The sequence below is a fragment of the Pongo pygmaeus genome, chromosome 23, assembly GCF_028885625.2.
Source record: "Pongo pygmaeus isolate AG05252 chromosome 23, NHGRI_mPonPyg2-v2.0_pri, whole genome shotgun sequence".
Lineage (NCBI taxonomy): Eukaryota > Metazoa > Chordata > Mammalia > Primates > Hominidae > Pongo > Pongo pygmaeus.
The window spans coordinates 56,112,331-56,128,725 of record NC_085931.1 but is presented as its reverse complement, the minus strand read 5'-3'; the positions used below and the strand labels follow the sequence as shown (position 1 = coordinate 56,128,725).

Here is a 16,395-nt window from a genome sequence, read left to right as displayed (position 1 = left end):
TTGTTCACCATTGTTTCCTACATTTTTTCTCTTTTAAATGTTTTCTTTCTGAAATAAATACTATAGAATTTCTTTCAATGAGAATCTTTACAGTGGTATTCTTTTAGTCCTATTAAGAAAAACAAACTCTTCTCTCCCTTGTTCTTTTATTGACATATAGCTGGGCAGGGAATTCCAGGTGGGCATTTATCTTACCTGAGCATGCAAATCTAATTATATTGCTTTTTAGAGAGATTACATTGTGCCACAGTTAGTTAGTGGAGAATCTGAGGCTCAGACCCAGGCCTACCTGATACCAGAGCTCAAGTTCTCAGCCAAACCCTTTGTATTTGTATTTATCAAATAAGATAACATTTGAACAATAACAAAGTCTACAATGTATCTACATCATGACAACACGTGGGCAAATTTTAAAATACAATATTCAGTTTGGTTCAGCAAGCATTTTTGCAAACTTCCCACATGCTAAGCAATGCAGGAGGAAGAGATACAAATGAATATTGTTGGCCAGGCATGGTGGCTCATGCCTGTAATCCCAGCACTTTGGGAGGCCGAGGCAGGTGGATTACTTGAGGTCAGGAGTTTGAGACCAGCCTGGCCAACATGGAGAAACCCCATCTCTACTAAAAATACAAAAAAATAGCCAGGCATGGTGATGGGCACCTGTAATCCCAGCTACTTGGGAGGCTGAGGCAGGAGAATCGCTTGAACCCGGGAGGCGGAGGTTGCAGTGAGCCGAGACCAGGCCATTGCACTCTAGCCTGGGCGACAGAGTGAGACTCTGTCTCAAACAAACAAAAAAAATCTAATCTTAAAGTATGTACATTGTTTTAGACATAATGCTATTGCACACTTAATAGACTACTGTATAGTGTAAACATAAATTTTACATGTACTGGGAAACCAAACAGTTTGTGTGACTTGCTTTATCGAGATACTCGCTTTATTCTAGAACTGAACCTGCAATGCTCACAATATCTCCAAGGCATGCCTATATACTACAAGCACTGTTTTGCTCTCCTCAACTGTTGTGCAATCTTTAGGGGCAAGGACCCTGTCTTGTCATTCTGTTTTCTCAGTTCCTCGGTTCTTAGTACTTGCTTAATAAATATTGTCTGGAACAAATTGAACAAGCTTTTCTTTTGGGTTCTACCAATATTTAGTCACCACAGGGGGTTCATTCCCACTGAGCATTTAAAACTCCAACCTATGCCTTACCCTATTTCCTTAATGCGTTTGGTACTGTTTTCTCATGTATAACATGAGAGAAACGTTGCCTACTCAAAGGTTTGTTGTTAGATTAGGTGGCTTGGAGGGTATGAAAGTATTTGATTAACTGTAAAGCAAAGTACAGACGTAAACTATGGTTGTTATTGTGGCAGAAGTTGCAATTAATAGTTGGACACTAAAATCTGGTCTCCCCTTCTTCCACAGGAACAGAATTGCCATTGGGCTCAGGGAGAGATTACACTTCTTGTCTGCTTTGTTGCTAGTGTGGCCTTGTGGCCAAGCGCAGAACGTGTCCAGTGATGATGGTGCAACTTCTAGGTCGTCCCCAGCATGGAAGATGAGCCCTGGGCATGGAAGATGAGACCTGGTCCTGCAGCGGTGCTCTTTCCTCTTCTCACAAGCTGGAATGTGAATGTCCTCCCACCCAGCTTTGACCATGGGGAGAAGATAGTGCTCTGCAGTCTGGCAGAGCAACAAGGTGGAAAGGGCCTGGGTCCTTGAGTGACATCATGAGCCCTCTCACTGTCCTGGACCTTGGGACTGTTATATGATAAGGACTTTCTGTGAGTCACTGTCTTTTAGAGTCTCTCTGTTTTAGCTGCCTGGACTTTATCCTGAATAATATGGCTGTTATCATGAGTATAGTGTTAACTATGAGCCTCATCTAAGTAATTTCTACTCTGCCTTTGACCACTAAACTCATGTTGGACAAGAGTCACTTAGCATTATTTTTTCCTCAATGAAGAGGTTAAGATGGAGGGAGCAGGAAAAATTGAGGCCTGTGTTTTACCAGAAGGTGAAGGGCTGTCTTTGCCTTTCCTACATTCATGAAGAATAATTCTAGACAAAAACATTAAGCTCATATCAAACCATCTGCTTTGTGAAGTCATGGGCTTTGCTAGAACTTTCTGTGACATGACATTTATTAACCCGAGTCTACCTGGAAGTTAGAGCTGAGGAAGTTTTCCTAGAGTGGAAAAAGTCCAATGCACTTGTAAAAGTCAGACCAAGCTCAGCTCAGATTCCAGTTTTATTAGAGGTATGTCACCTTCCTGAGCCCTTATTATTTCCCCATCTGTGAAACGAGGACACTGCTCTCTCTGTCTAAGCGTTGCTGGGAAGATCACACACCACTGAGACAGAAGGTGGGGCTAGCGCAGTTCTGGGCATTTTGTATACCCCCAGCAAATACTGATTTATTTCCTTCTTTTTCCTTGCTCAGAAAAAAATGGAGAAGCCTTTATTTTAAAATTCTGCCTGAATTACTTTATTACTTTATTTATGTATTTATTTATTTGGAGACAGAGTCTTGCTCTGTCACCCAGGCTGGAGTGCAGTGGTGCAATCTCAGCTCACTGCAACCTCCGCCTGCTGGGTTCAAACGATTCTCCTGCCTCAGCCTCCTGAGTAGCTGGGATTACAGGTGCCCACCACTGTGCCCGGCTAATTTCTGTATTTTTAGTAGAGACGGGGTTTCACTATATTGGCCAGGCTGGTCTCGAACTCCTGATCTCATGTGATCCGCCCACCTCAGCCTCCCAAATTGCTGGGATTACAGGCATGAGCCACTGTGCCCAGCCCTTGAATTACTTTAGATCCTACTTTTTAAGAAAATATTTGGCTGGGCATGGTGGCACACACCTGTAATCCCAGCACTTTGGGGGCCTGAGGCGGGTGGATCACTTGAGTCTAAGAGTTCGAGACCAGCCTGGCCAACATGGCGAAACCCTATCTCTACTAAAAATACAAAAATTAGCCGGGCATGGTGGTGGGCGCCTGTAATCCCAGCTACTTGGGAGGCTGAGGCAGGGAGAATCACTTGAACCTGGTGGGCAGAGGTTGCAGTGAGCCAAGATAGCGCCACTGTACTCCAGCCTGGGCGACAGAGCAAGACTTTGTTAAAAAAAAAAAAAGAAAGAAAGAAAATATTTGATGTTCTTTTTAAAATGTATATGGTTTACAAATAAAGTTTACAAATGTTTTTACACTCCTTGTAGGCCACATTTTTCTGATCCCGAGGGGTGTGTACGTGTAGTTAACTCGTTACGAAAGAGAAGGTGCTAAAAGAAGGCAGTCCGTAGGGTATGAAAGCAATACTGGCGTTGATGAGCGAGGAGGCAAGAAAAATGGGAGGCACTAGGTGATTCTGACAACCTCAAGGCAAATGAAAGCTAGCTTGGAAAAGCCACCATCAATTTTGAGTGAGATAGTGAAGCTTTAAGGCCCAGGAGGTCTGCCAAAATGAGGGTGTTATGATGGCATCCTAAAGTCTCCGTGTCTGAAGCCATAGGCAGGTCATTTCCAGGGCCACGCAGGATCTGGAAGATTCCAAGTGGTGGGTAGATACTTGGTGCTCCCCTCTCTGCTTCTCCTTCTTCCCTCTGGCCTCCTTTCTCCCTTTTCACTCAGCCTGCTTCCCCCGAGTCTGTCACTCTCTCAGACACATACACGTACGCTCATTTGTATTCAAAGCCAGGTTCAGGCCAGGAGCAGTAGCTCACATCTGTAATCCCAGCATTTTGGGAGGCCGAGGAGGTCGGATCACTTGAGGCCAGGAGTTCGAGACCAGCCTGGCCAACATGGTGAAACCCTGTCTCTACTAAAAATACAAAAATTAGCTGGATGTGATGGTGCACATCTGTAGTCCCAGCTACTCGAGAGACTGAGGCTTGAACCCAGGAGGCGGAGGTTGCAGTGAGCCAAGATCACACCACTGCACTCCAGCCTGGGTGATACAGCCAGACCCTATCTCCAGAAAAAAAAAAAAAAAAAGTCATTGGAGAATGGTAAGCCAGCCAGGGAGACTGAGGATGAGGATGGTCAACTGAAGATAAAGGAAGAGAACTAGGAGAAGGCATTTAGTGTTTCAAGAAAGGGAATGGTTAGGGGGTCCCAAATGTTGCTGAAAGGGCAAGTAAGATGAAGATTTTACACTATCTGTTGGATTCAGGGAAAAAAAAAATTGGTCATCGGTGACCTTGGAGAAAGCCATGTGCAGAAGGGATGGTTGGGTTGGAGCCTTTTGCAATGAATTGGGAAGTGAGAACAAGCGGAACTGTAGAAAGCATGAGTAAAACAACTTTGCAGAAGTTTGGAAATGCAGACACACCAGGTGTGTGGGGGTGGGGGCAAGGGGAGGGAGAGCATTAGGACAAACAGCCGATACATGCAAGGCTTAAAATCTAGATGACGGGTTGATAGGTGCAGCAAACCACCAAGGCACGTGTATACCTATGTAACAAACCTGCACATTCTGCATATGTATCTCAGAACTTAAGTAAACAAACAAAAATCTAGGATGAACAATGAAGGTTGAAAATTAGAACCTTAAACTCATTCCTTAAATTTTTTCAAGATTATCTTTATGCTTTCCAATTGTTCAAAACTTGAGGGGAAAAAATTGTCTTTTTTTTTTTTTTACTTCTGATCATATTCTGCTTAAGCAGGAAATCTTAATCATTAAAACCAGCTGGGCGCAGTGGCTCACACCTGTAATTCCAGCACTTTGAGAGGCCGAGGTGGGCGGATCACCTGAGGTCAGGAATTCAAGACCAGCCTGCCCAACATGGTGAAACCCCGTCTCTACTAAAAAAAAATACAAAAATTAGCTGGGTGCGGTGACACGTGCCTGTAATCCCAGCTACTCAGGAGGCTGAGGCAGGAAAATCGCTTGAACCTGGGAGGCAGAGGTTGCAGTGAGCCAAGATTGCGCCATTGCCACTCCAGCCTGGGTGACAAGAGTGAAAAAAAAAAATCATTAAAACCTCATTATTATCACGTCTATCCAAAAAAAAAAAAAAAAAAAAAAGTTTGGCTGAGAACAGAAGTTTAGAAACTGGAAGAAAACTGGAGGGGGCCGTGGGTTGAAAGGGTGAGTAGTTTCATTTTCGTTTCTTTAAGTGGGAAACCCCTGGGCATGTTAAAATGCAGAGGGGAAGGATCTAAGGAGAGGTCAGAGAAAAGGAAAAGAGTGTCATGCACGTCTGTGTGAAGAGACCACCAACAGGCTTTGTGTGAGCAACAAGGCTGTTTATTTCACCTGGGAGCAGGTGGGCTGAGTCCGAAAAGAGAGTCAGCAAAGGGTGGTGGGATTATCATTGGTTTTTTTTTTTTTTTTATTTTGAGACGGTGTCTGGCTCTGTTGCCCAGGCTGGAGTGCAGTGGCGTGATCTCAGCTCACTGCAAGCTCCGCCTCGCGGGTGCACGCCATTCTCCTGCCTCAGTCTCCCGAGTAGCTGGGACTACAGGCGCCTGCCACCACTCCCAGCTAATTTTTTGTACTTTTAGTAGAAACAGGGTTTCACCTTGTTAGCCAGGATGGTCTCTATCTCCTGACCTCGTGATCCACCCGCCTCGGCCTCCCAAAGTGCTGGGATTACCAGCGTGAGCCACCGTGCCCTAGTTCCTATAGGTTTGGGATAGGGGTACAAAGTACCTTCTTAAGGGGTGGGGAGAATATATCGTATCAGTTAGGGTGGGGCAGGAACAAATCACAATGGTGGAATGTCAGTTAAGGCTATTTTCACTTCTTTTGTGGATCTTCAGTTGCTTCAGGCCATCTGGATGTATACATGCAGGTCACAGGGGATATGATGGCTTAGCTTGGGCTCAGAGGCCTGACAGAGAGGTGTAATAGAAAGTGCAGTTCTTGAGAAGGTGGGAGGGTCTGGGACCCAAGGCACAGGCAGAAGCGTTAACCCAGGAGGGCAAGAGGCAAGGAAGCTTGCAGGTGCAGGTGAGTTCAAGGAACAGCATTCCTTTCCTTCATACCACGAGATGTTGCTACTTCCCTGTTCAGTTCAACTCATCAGACACTTGCTTAACCTGTGAGCTGGTGATACAAGTGGGTATGAATCTAAGGCTCTTAGAGCATTAGAGAGAAGTCGGAGAGACAAATAACCATGATTAGAGCTAGTATTTACGGAGCATGGACTCTGGGCCAAGCAGCCATAGCATTTAGTTCTTACAACAACCCCAGGAAGTGGGCAGGAGTGTGATTCTATTTTAACGTGAAGGAAAGGAGGTGCAGAGAAATGAGATGACTTGTCCTAGGTTAGAACTGCGGGACTAGAATGAAAACTCCGAAAAAAGGACTCTGGGGGCTGTGCTCGTCATGGAGACGTCATGCTCTTGCTCTTGTTCACAAACCACGTCTCCGAGAAACGATTGGCCAATACCATGTGCCTGGGTGGCAGCAATTTTCCAGGGCAATTCTGATTTAGTATCACTTTCATCTTTTTAGCGAAGGCGATTCGTTAACTTTCCCTCCAGCCTCTCTTCAGCTGACAGGCTCCTGCTCAACCCTCACCATCTAGCCTGGGTTAGCCCGCAGCCTCCTCTGCAAAGCTCATCTCCCTACACTTTAAGCCCTCTCTGTTTTTAATTATAGTTATTTCCCACATCCCAAACTGGGGCACAAATCATTTGTTTTAATTTAGTAATTGTGTGGGAAATCTTACAAAAGGCTCATGCAGAAGATGATATAAGCTTTTTATCTCTAGCCAGAGCCTCTCCCCTGAACTCCAGATTCATATATCCAGCTGCACCTATATTTGGATGTCTAATAGATGTCTCAGACTTCAAAAGTTTGAACCCCTGATCTCCGCCTTTGACTCTGCCTCCCTTGTCTGCTTTCTTGGCAGTCTCCCCATCTTGGTTAATGGTATCCCCATAATTCCAGGTGCGTGGGGACAAAATCTCTCCTCCTTTAGATCTCCTTCTCTCCTTCTCTCCGTGCACCCTGTTGCCTCTTCCTCCAAGCTATGCATGTTCATGATCCAGCCATGTGATGAATGTTATGTGTCAACTTGGCCAGTAGTACCCAGATATTCGATTAAGCACGAGTCTAAACGGTGCTGTGGAGATAGTGCTTTTAGATGAGATTAACATTTAAATCTGTGGGCCGGGAGTGGTGGCTCATGCCTGTAATCCCAGCACTTTGGGAGGCTGAGGCGGGCAGATCATTTGAGGTCAGGAGTTCAAAACCATCCTGGCCAACATGGTAAAACCTCATCTCTATTAAAAATACAAAAATTAGCTGGGCGTGGTGGGAGGTGCCTGTAATCCTAGCTACTCGGGAGGCTGAGGCAGGAGAATGGCTTGAGCCCAGGAAGTGGAGGTTGCAGTGAGCAGAGATCACAACTTTGCACTCTAGCCTGGGCAACAGAGTACGATTCAGTCTCAAAAATAAATAAATCAATCAATCTGTGGATTTTGAGTGAAGTGGGTAATGTGGGTGGGCCTCATCCATCAGTTGAAGGCCTAAAAAAAATAAAAGACTGACCTCCCAGAAGGAAGAGGGAGTTCTGCCAGCACATTTTCTTTGAACTCCAGCTGCAAACGTCACCCCTATCCTGGGTCTCCAGCCTGCTGGCCTAGCCTGTAGATTTGGGATTTGCCAGCCCCCACAATCATAGGAGCCAATTCCTTAAAATAAAATCTCTCTCCGGAGAAAAGAAGAAAATACTCATGACAATGACAGTCCTTGCTTCTGTAACTGGTTATGTGGTCATGGCTGGCACACATAACTGCCTTCTTCCACTACCCATCCTGCATTCCCGTGGCCCTCAGCAAGCACTGGTCGTGGTTCTTTACCTGGTTGGGTGGCCCGAACCCTCATTCCTAAGGGGTCTGGGCCATTCATAATCCTGCCTGGATTGGATTGTTTTGTTTTCCATTGACTTTAATCACAAGTTATGGTAATCCTAAAATAGCCTAAGGGACCTCCTGTATTCCAGATATTGTCTTCCTTGCCTCTGCTGCGGAGTAGTCCAATTTCCCCTTGGTAGTCAGGATCAATCCCTCCAGCCAGCACAAGAATTCCCTTTTTGCCTGTTGATTCAGTGGCATGAGGAGCCCAAAGTGACTGGGCAGTCTTAACTTCTATTCAACAGAACCATTGTTGTGTCTTCTAATGGAAGGAAGCATTCCTTCCTTTGGACTAAGACCTCTCAGCAGATCATAAAGCTGCAGGGACAGGAAGCAAAAATTTTACTAGTGAGTCACTAGGGTTAATAGTGAGTGGTGCCACTCCCATCTTCACCTTTTGGTGCTGGACCTGTGAATCTGGCTACTAGGCCACCAAGGATCTGCTAACACATCCCATTGTTCTGTTTCTTTTTTCTTTTTGAGACAGAATCTCACTCTGTCATCCAGGCTGGAGTGCAGTGGCGCAATCTTGGCTCACTGCAACCTCTGCCTCCTGGGTTCAAGCCTGCCTGAGACTCCTGAGTAGCTGGGATAATAGGCGCCTGCCACCACGGCTGGCTGATTTTTGTATTTTTAGTAGAGATGGGGTTTCACCATATTGTCCAGGCTGGTCTAGAACTCCTGAAACTCAGGTGATCTTCCTGCCTTAGCCTCCCAAAGTGCTGGGATTACAGGCGTGAGGCACTGCGCCCGGCCTCTCATTTTTTTCATGAGTCTAGCCATGCATTTAAAATAATACTTTTTATATTTAATCTATAATTTTAGATGTTTTTAATGGAAGAGTGTCAAGGATAACTTGACCACAATTTTGCAGGACTAGAAACATCTTGCAGAGCTTCTCCACCTTGTTTGCTGCAAAGAGGCACACTTCATCTCTGAGCCTTCTTTTATGACCATCTCCTCACCCCCAAAAAAACTGTTCCTTTCCGTGCAATTTATGTATCAAGGAAATGAGAAGAAAAAAAAAAAGAACCAATGTTTTTTCCTTCCCTTTGCCAGCTTAGAATATAAACACTTCAAGGGTGGAAATTTCCTTAGGAATGCTTTGTGTAGTGAATAACTGCTGCTCCGTGTCCCGGGTTCATGCCATTTGTCTGCCTCAGCCTCTCGAGTAGCTGGGACTACAGGCGCCCGCCACCACGCCCGGCTAATTTTTTGTATTTTTGGTAGAGATGGGGTTTCACTGTGTTAGCCAGGCTGGTCTTGGTCTCCTGAACTCATGATCCGCCTGCCTCAGCCTCCCAAAGTGCTGGAATTACAGGCATGAGCCACCGCGCCCGGCCGAATAACTGCTCTTAATCATAAACTCTCATTTGTTTCCATATATCTGTATGGTGAATTGGATGTTTCCTACTTGACTACGCTTTAGGTGGATTGGGGAGCTGAATTGGCAATTTAAAGGCATCTTTTATTGACTCCTTATTGTATATTAAAGGGCATGCTTTGGTTGACTAAAAGTGCTTTGGACTGAATGTTTGTGTCTGCCCCAAATTCATATGTTGAAACCTTAATCCCCAACGTGATGGCATTAGGATATGGGGCATTTGGGAAGCAATTATGTCACAAAGATGAAGCCATCAGGATAGGATCAGTGCCCTTAGCAAGAGATGGGAGAGAGTTGGCTCTCTCTTTCTCTCTTTGTGAAGACACAGCAAGAATATGGCTGTCTACAAACCAGGAAGTGGGCCCTCCCCAGATTTACAAACCAGGAAGTGGGCCCTCCCCAGATTTACAAACCAGGAAGTGGGCCCTCCCCAGATACTGAATCCATAGGTATCTGGATCTTGGACTTGCCAGCCTGCAGAACTGTGAGAAACCAATGTTTGTTTTTTAGGCCACCCAGTCTCTGATACTCTTATAGCAGCCCAGATTGACTAAGACAACAAGTTTTACAGATCATAAGAAATTTTGCTTAAAGTTTCTTATGATCTGTAAAAGGGATGCCCTTGGAATTGCTCGACTGTATATGGATTTAACCAGTAGAAGATTGTATTCGTCCGTTTTCACGCTGCTGATAAAGACATACCCGAGAATGAGCAGTTTGCAAAAGAAAGAGGTTCCACATGGCTGGGGAAGCTTCACAATCATGGTGGAAGGAAAGGAGGAGCAAGTCACATCTTACGTGGATGGCAGCAGGCAAAGAGAGTTTGTGCAGGGAAACTCTGCCTTAGAAAGCCATCAGATCTTGTGAGGATTTTTTTTTTTTTGAGATGGAGTCTCACTCTGTTGCCCAGGCTGGAACACAATGGCACAATCTCGGCTCACTGCAAACCTCCGCCTCCCAGGTTCAAGCCATTTTCCTGCCTCAGCCTCCTGAGTAGCTGGGATTACAGGTATGCGCCACCATGCCCAGCTAATTTTTGTATTTTTAGTGGAGACATGGTTCCACCATGTTGACCGGCTGGTCTCCAACTCCTGACCTCAAGGGATCTGCCTGCTTTGGCCTCCCAAAGTTCTGGGATTACAGGCGTGAGCCACGGTCCCTGGCTGTGAGATTTATTCACTATCACGAGAACAGCACTGCAAAGACCTGCCCCCATGATTCAGTTATCTCCCACCGGGTCCCTCCCACAACACATGGAAATTATGAGGATACAATTCAAGATGAGATTTGGGTGGGGACACAGAGCCCAACCATATCAAAGATATTTTGTGGAAGTCTCTGTCATTATATTATTGGTCAATATGATAGCTCTTTCAAGTAACCCAGCACCTATCGTCTGAATGAAGGGGATAAGGTCGGTTTCACAGCCTCAGAGAAGCTGCGTTTTGCTCGTTGCCTTCAGCCTGAACAGGCTGCTGACCACACCAGGCTCACTGGCCAGGCAGGAAGCCACTGCTGCAAAGCCCAGCGTGGTGTGGCAGGAGGGTGAGGGGGCAGTTGATATGCTTTGTTATCCTTAAGGGAATGGCTACTCATCACTCCTGGTTACTTCCAGGAACAGTCACCCTCCCTCGTTTCTTTAAGTAACTAAGAGAATGCTGTCAGTGTGGAAAGCGTCCCAGCAGCATTTGGCATTTCACTGCATCATCCTTCTGGAAAGCACCACCAGCCTTTAGTTCATTCCTCCTACAGCAAAGACGCTTGTTTACAGAGAGGAAGAGCTTCTTGTGTGCCTTCCTGACACGGGCAGTGCGTAGAACTCCCAGAGTTGATGAGGAAACCCGGAGGCCCCGTGAACAACAGGCCACGGAATTACTTAGGGAATTAGGAGTTGGAGAGGAGCTAAATGTTTCCAAGGCTTTGCAAATCATTCTAACAAACCTACAAAGGATAGCTAAAAAGCTTCCAAATGAGAGTGTATAAAACAGTAAAGAACGAGATCAGAATGAATGGAAATGATTCCGGCAGCCTTTTCATTTTCGGAATCCTTTAAAGCTGCTCATTGCCTTTGTCAGAGCCAGGCATTTCAAGCAAAAGGTTCCCAGTTGCCAATTGTTCTAAGATGTTTAAAAAATGGTTCTCATGCTTCGAGGTTTTTTTTATTCCTTTTTTTTTTTTTAAAGACCCAGCAGGGTTTTGATTTTGTCCAATCTTTATGTTATTTCTGAAAATCTAAGACCATTTAGACCTCTTGCAAGCATAGCAATTCTCACAATAACATGTTCATCAGCAGAGCCAGTGGTGAGAGTAGTGGTCAGGCTGTTACCGTCCACTAATCCAAATGATGGTCTTTAACAAAGCCACTCCTCAGCTGCGCTTCTGATCCCTGGGTGTCTTTCTTTTGCCTCCTCAGAGCATCTGCATGTGGAAAGCACCCTGGAGCTGCCTTTTCAATGCACAGCACTTTCTGTCTTAATTAATGTATCCCATGTCTGTTGGGAAGCACAGTGTCCTATGGCATCTGGCAGCAATGATACGGGTCACAGTCTAATTTCAAGCAGTTAAATGTCAGGAAGGCAGAGGCCACCCCATTTTTTGGAGCTTGACTTTGAAGACAGGTCTCGTTGCCAGGCTTTCTCATCCCCCTTCCCATTCCCTGTGGATTCTAATAGAAACCATCCCACAGCTGGAAGAAGTCTTAGCACATTATGGCAGTTTTCTTTGACTCCCTCGGGCAGTGCAAAAATGTAGATACCATAGGCTGTTTTTCAGGAAGCAGTTCCTCCTGGGCAGAGAAAACTGAAATGGACATGTCATTTGAACTAGACCTTGAAATAGGAGAAAACATCAGGTGTGGAGAAGGATATTTTCAGAGGTTTCTACTTCTGGCTATGACAAGTACCTGAGAATAGACCAACTTTCCTAAAAATATTAGCCAGGCGTGGTGGTGTGTGTCTGTGGTTCTAGCTATTCAGGAGGCTGAGGTGGGAGGATAGCTTGAGTCGGGGAGTTTGAGGCTGCAGTGAGCTATGATCACGCCATGGCACTCCAGCCTTGATGACAGAGCAAGACCCTGTGTCTAAAAAAAAATAAGTAAATAAAAAATAAAAAAATATATAGACCCAACTTTCCTACTGAGACCCATCACAAAAGCTGAATAATATTTCAAAAACACCTGTTTGAAGGCATCAGAGGCCAGCTGAGTCAGCCAGGCTATCACCATTGCTCTCTTCAGGGTGTTTGCTGATTTGTGCATGGAGTTCAGAGCCAGAGCAGAAGTGCTGCCCAGAGCTTTCTGCTCTCTCAAGATGCTGCAGAGAGTGCTGGAGTTGACTGCTACCAAAGCAGTCAGGACAAGATGAAAGATTGTGGATTATAAGCGGTTTCAGAATTCCAGTTTTAAAATTCAGTTTATCATTAACAATGAATAAGCCAGGCTGGGCGCGGTGGTTCACGCCTGTAATCCCAGCACTTTGGGAGGCCAAGGCAGGCGGATCACCTGAGGTCAGGAGTTGGAGACCAGCCTGGCCAACATAGTGAAACTCCATCTCTACTAAAAATACAAAAATTAGCCAGGCACGGTGGTGTGCACCTGTAATCCCAGCTACTCAGGAGGCTGAGGCAGGAGAATCGCTTGAATTCAGGAGGTAGAGGTTGCAGTGAGCCAAGATTGTGCCATTGCACTCCAGCCTGGGTGAAAGAGCAAAACTCCGTCTCAGAAACAAAAAACAAAAGACAAACAAAACAATGAATGGCGAGTAGAACTGTTCAGTAGAATAAAATACTTGAGCAGTAGAGTATGCCTTCTGCCCTCTGGACAGATAAACCCACTCTTCAAGGGAAATCAGGTTCTAATCAGAAAGTTACTTCATGAGTTAGAGAATCAGATTTTGGGGGTAGAGTTCGAGGCTGCAGGAAGCTATGATAAAAAAATAAAAAAAAAAAGAGCTGGAGGCTTCCAGTCTGATGCAGCCAGCCTGACGTGAGTGCTGGGTCCTCTGTGAGGGGCAGCTTGAGGCCTGGAGCAGGACACCCTCTTCCTGGACAGTACCCATACAGGCACTGGGGACTTGGCTCTTTGTTTTTCTGTTTCCTTTTTTTTCCATGATCACCTGTCTTTTAGTTTGCAGAGAATTCCTTCCAATAGGCTATCTGGTTAATTGGGTTTCTGCTACTAATTTACACTGGTATTGCAGTGCCATCTTTTTGAGACTCGGGAGTGTGCAGGAGCCAGCTCATGCCAGCTGGGGAGAGCTGAGGGTACATGTTGCCCCCTAACTCTTCATTCAATTTTGTCAAGAGGGTAGCTTGATTGGCGGTGGTGGAGTAGTTACACCATGGAAATTGACAAGCACTATGAATCAGGCCTTCTTCCACAAAGAGCCAGTTGTTAAACATTTACCAGCACACCACCACCCAGACTTTTTGATTGGAACTTGAGTTGATGGTGGTGGTTTGGGGGTGGAAGGCGAATGTTCCAAACTCTTGGATCTCACTTTCATTGAAATTCCCAGGTTACTCCTGCAAATCATTAATGTCATCATTGTCCAGGAATTTTGGAAAATATCTTGGAGAACAATCTTTTTTTTTTTTTTTTTTTTTTTGAGAGCATTTCACTCTGCCTCCCAGGCTGGAAGTGCAGTGGCTCGCTGTAACCTCTGCCTCTCAGGTTCAAGTGATTCTCCTACCTCAGCCTCCTGAGTAGCTGGGACTACAGACGCCTACCACCACACCAGCTAATTTTTTGTGCTTTTTTAATAGACATGGGATTTCACCATGTTGACCAAGCTGGTCTGGAAATCCTGACCTCAAGTGATCTGCCCACCTTGGCCTCCCAAAGTGCTGGGTTTACAGGAGTGAGCCACCATGCCCAGCCAAATATCTTGGAGAGCAATCTAATTTCCCTTACGTCTGGGTTCCATGGAGGGGGCATTTCACTTCTGCCCCATGTACCAGCAGAAGGCCAGGCTTTGACGCCTTGAACGGCAGTCTAAGAAGAGCAACGAGGGAAGAGGAGTTAGAAAGCCATCGTGTCATTTAGCTGAAAGGTGACAGAGGCCTGAATTGGCCATAATAGCTGCTTGTGGGGTCAACTCATCTACCACCCAGAATGCAATTTCATTTGAGAGCCATGTTTCCATTCTATTAGGTTGGTGGGGCAAAAGTAATTGTGCATTTTGCCATTACTTTTTATTTATTTTTATTTTTATTTTTTTGAGATGGAGTCTTGCTCTGTTGCCCCAGCTGGAGTGCAGTGGTGAGATCTCGGCTCACCACAACCTTTGCCTCCCAGGTTCAAGCAATTCTCCTGCCTCAGCCTCCTGAGTAGCTGGGATTACAGGTGTGCACCACCACGCCCAGCTAATTTTTTTTTGTATTTTTAGTAGAGACGGGGTTTCACCATATTGGTCAGGCTGGTCTTGAACTCCTGACCTCGTGATCCACCTGCCTCATTCTCCCAAAGTGCTGGGATTACAGGTGTGAGCCACCGCTCCCGGCCGCCACTACTTTTAATGTAGGAACCATCGCACAGAATAACTAAGAATCTCAAGGACTCTCAGAGTGCCACTGTATATCTATTTACAACATATCTCTTTCTTTATCTGTCGTTCAATTAGCCTTTTCAGGGCTCTTGAATATCAGGAGATAGACATTTGCAGAAGCAGACCCTTGGGTTTTTTAGGTCAAAACTAAGTATCAGCCATTTGGAGGACTGGAAGCTTGAGGTCATGGAATGACAATTCAGCTGTTGATGAGAAGAATCTATGGTTTTATTGTATCTCTTTCTACAAAGACATCTCATATACTCTCATTAATATATATGAAAAGTCTGTGATGTGTAACCTGAGATTTTGACTCACGTCCTGTAATGACTGTGTCTGGAACAAGCCAGGGTTTTGTTTGTTTGTTCTGTAGCCCAAAGTAGAGCTCTACCAGAACTGTAGACAAGATCTTCCTTGTGTAATTATCTCAGGAAGCGCTGGTGAGTTGTGATTTGTAATAAAGAAAAAAGAACCGGCCAGGCGCAGTGGCTCACGCCTGTAATCACAGCACTTTGGGAGGCCGAGTCAGGTGGATCACGAGGTCAGGAGATCGAAACCATCCTGGGTAACACTGTGAAACCCCATCTCTACTAAAAATACAAAAAATTAGCCGGGCATGGTGGCGGGCACCTGTAGTCCCAGCTACTTGGGAGGCTGAGGCAGGAGAATGGCGTGAACCCGGGAGGCGGAGCTTGCAGTGAGCTGAGATCGCGCCACTGCACTCCAGCCTGGGCGACAGAGCGAGACTCCGTCTCAAAAAAAAAAAAAAAAGAACCAACAACTTCCTCTGGAGACAGTCTGTCCATGTTCCCATTAAATCATGAAGATCAAACCCAAGAATGACGTTTAATACTTACTCGTGGTGCAGAAGGATTTGATGGCAGGAAAGAGAGCTAAGAAAAATAACCATCAGCACAGAGGAACCTTTTGAAATCATCTGATGTGAGCTTGTAGCTTTGTGTATTTACAGTAACATGACAGTGATAAGTCAGCATTCTTCTAGAAGCCCAGATTTTCCAAAGAAATGGGCTCTTAAAAAAGGAAGGATGGCTGGGCACAGTGGCTCACGCCTGTAGTCCCAGCACTTTGGGAGGCTGAGGCAGGTGGATCACCTGAGATCAGGAGTTCAAGACCAGCCTGGTCAACATGATGAAATCCCATCTCTACTAAAAATACAAAAATTAGCCAGGTGTGGTGGTGCGCACCTGTAATCCCAGCTACTCAGGAGGCTGAGGCAGGAGAATTGCTTGAACTCTGGAGGTGGAGGTTGCCGTGAGCTGAGATCGCACTACTGCACTCCAGCCAGCCTGGGTGACAGAGCAAGGAAAGAAGGATGGTCAAATCTAACCATCCCCTTGCACTGCCACCTGAGTAGGAGAAGAAACAAATCATTGTGCTTTCCAGACCACCTAAAATTTAATTTGTCATTTCAAAAATTTAGAAATAGTTTTATTGAGATATAATTCACACCTAATAAAATTCAATAACTTAAATTGTATAAGTCAGTGGTTTTCAGCATCCTCACAGAACTGTGTAACCATCCTCACATTCAATTTTATAATATTTTCTTTACCCTATAAAGAAATCCTG

The 16,395-nt window shown here is 45.4% G+C and overlaps 1 long non-coding RNA gene across 2 annotated transcripts in view; it reads left to right on the top strand.

Annotated features, from left to right (window-relative positions):
* Positions 1-2,476, top strand: part of LOC129023226 (uncharacterized) — a 30,110-nt gene extending 27,634 nt beyond the window's left edge. For both annotated transcript variants that reach the window (XR_008496723.2, XR_008496722.2), the window contains exon 3: positions 1,435-2,476. This is a non-coding gene — a long non-coding RNA (uncharacterized LOC129023226). The remainder of the gene's footprint in view (positions 1-1,434) is intronic.
* The last annotated feature ends 13,919 nt before the right edge of the window (positions 2,477-16,395 follow it).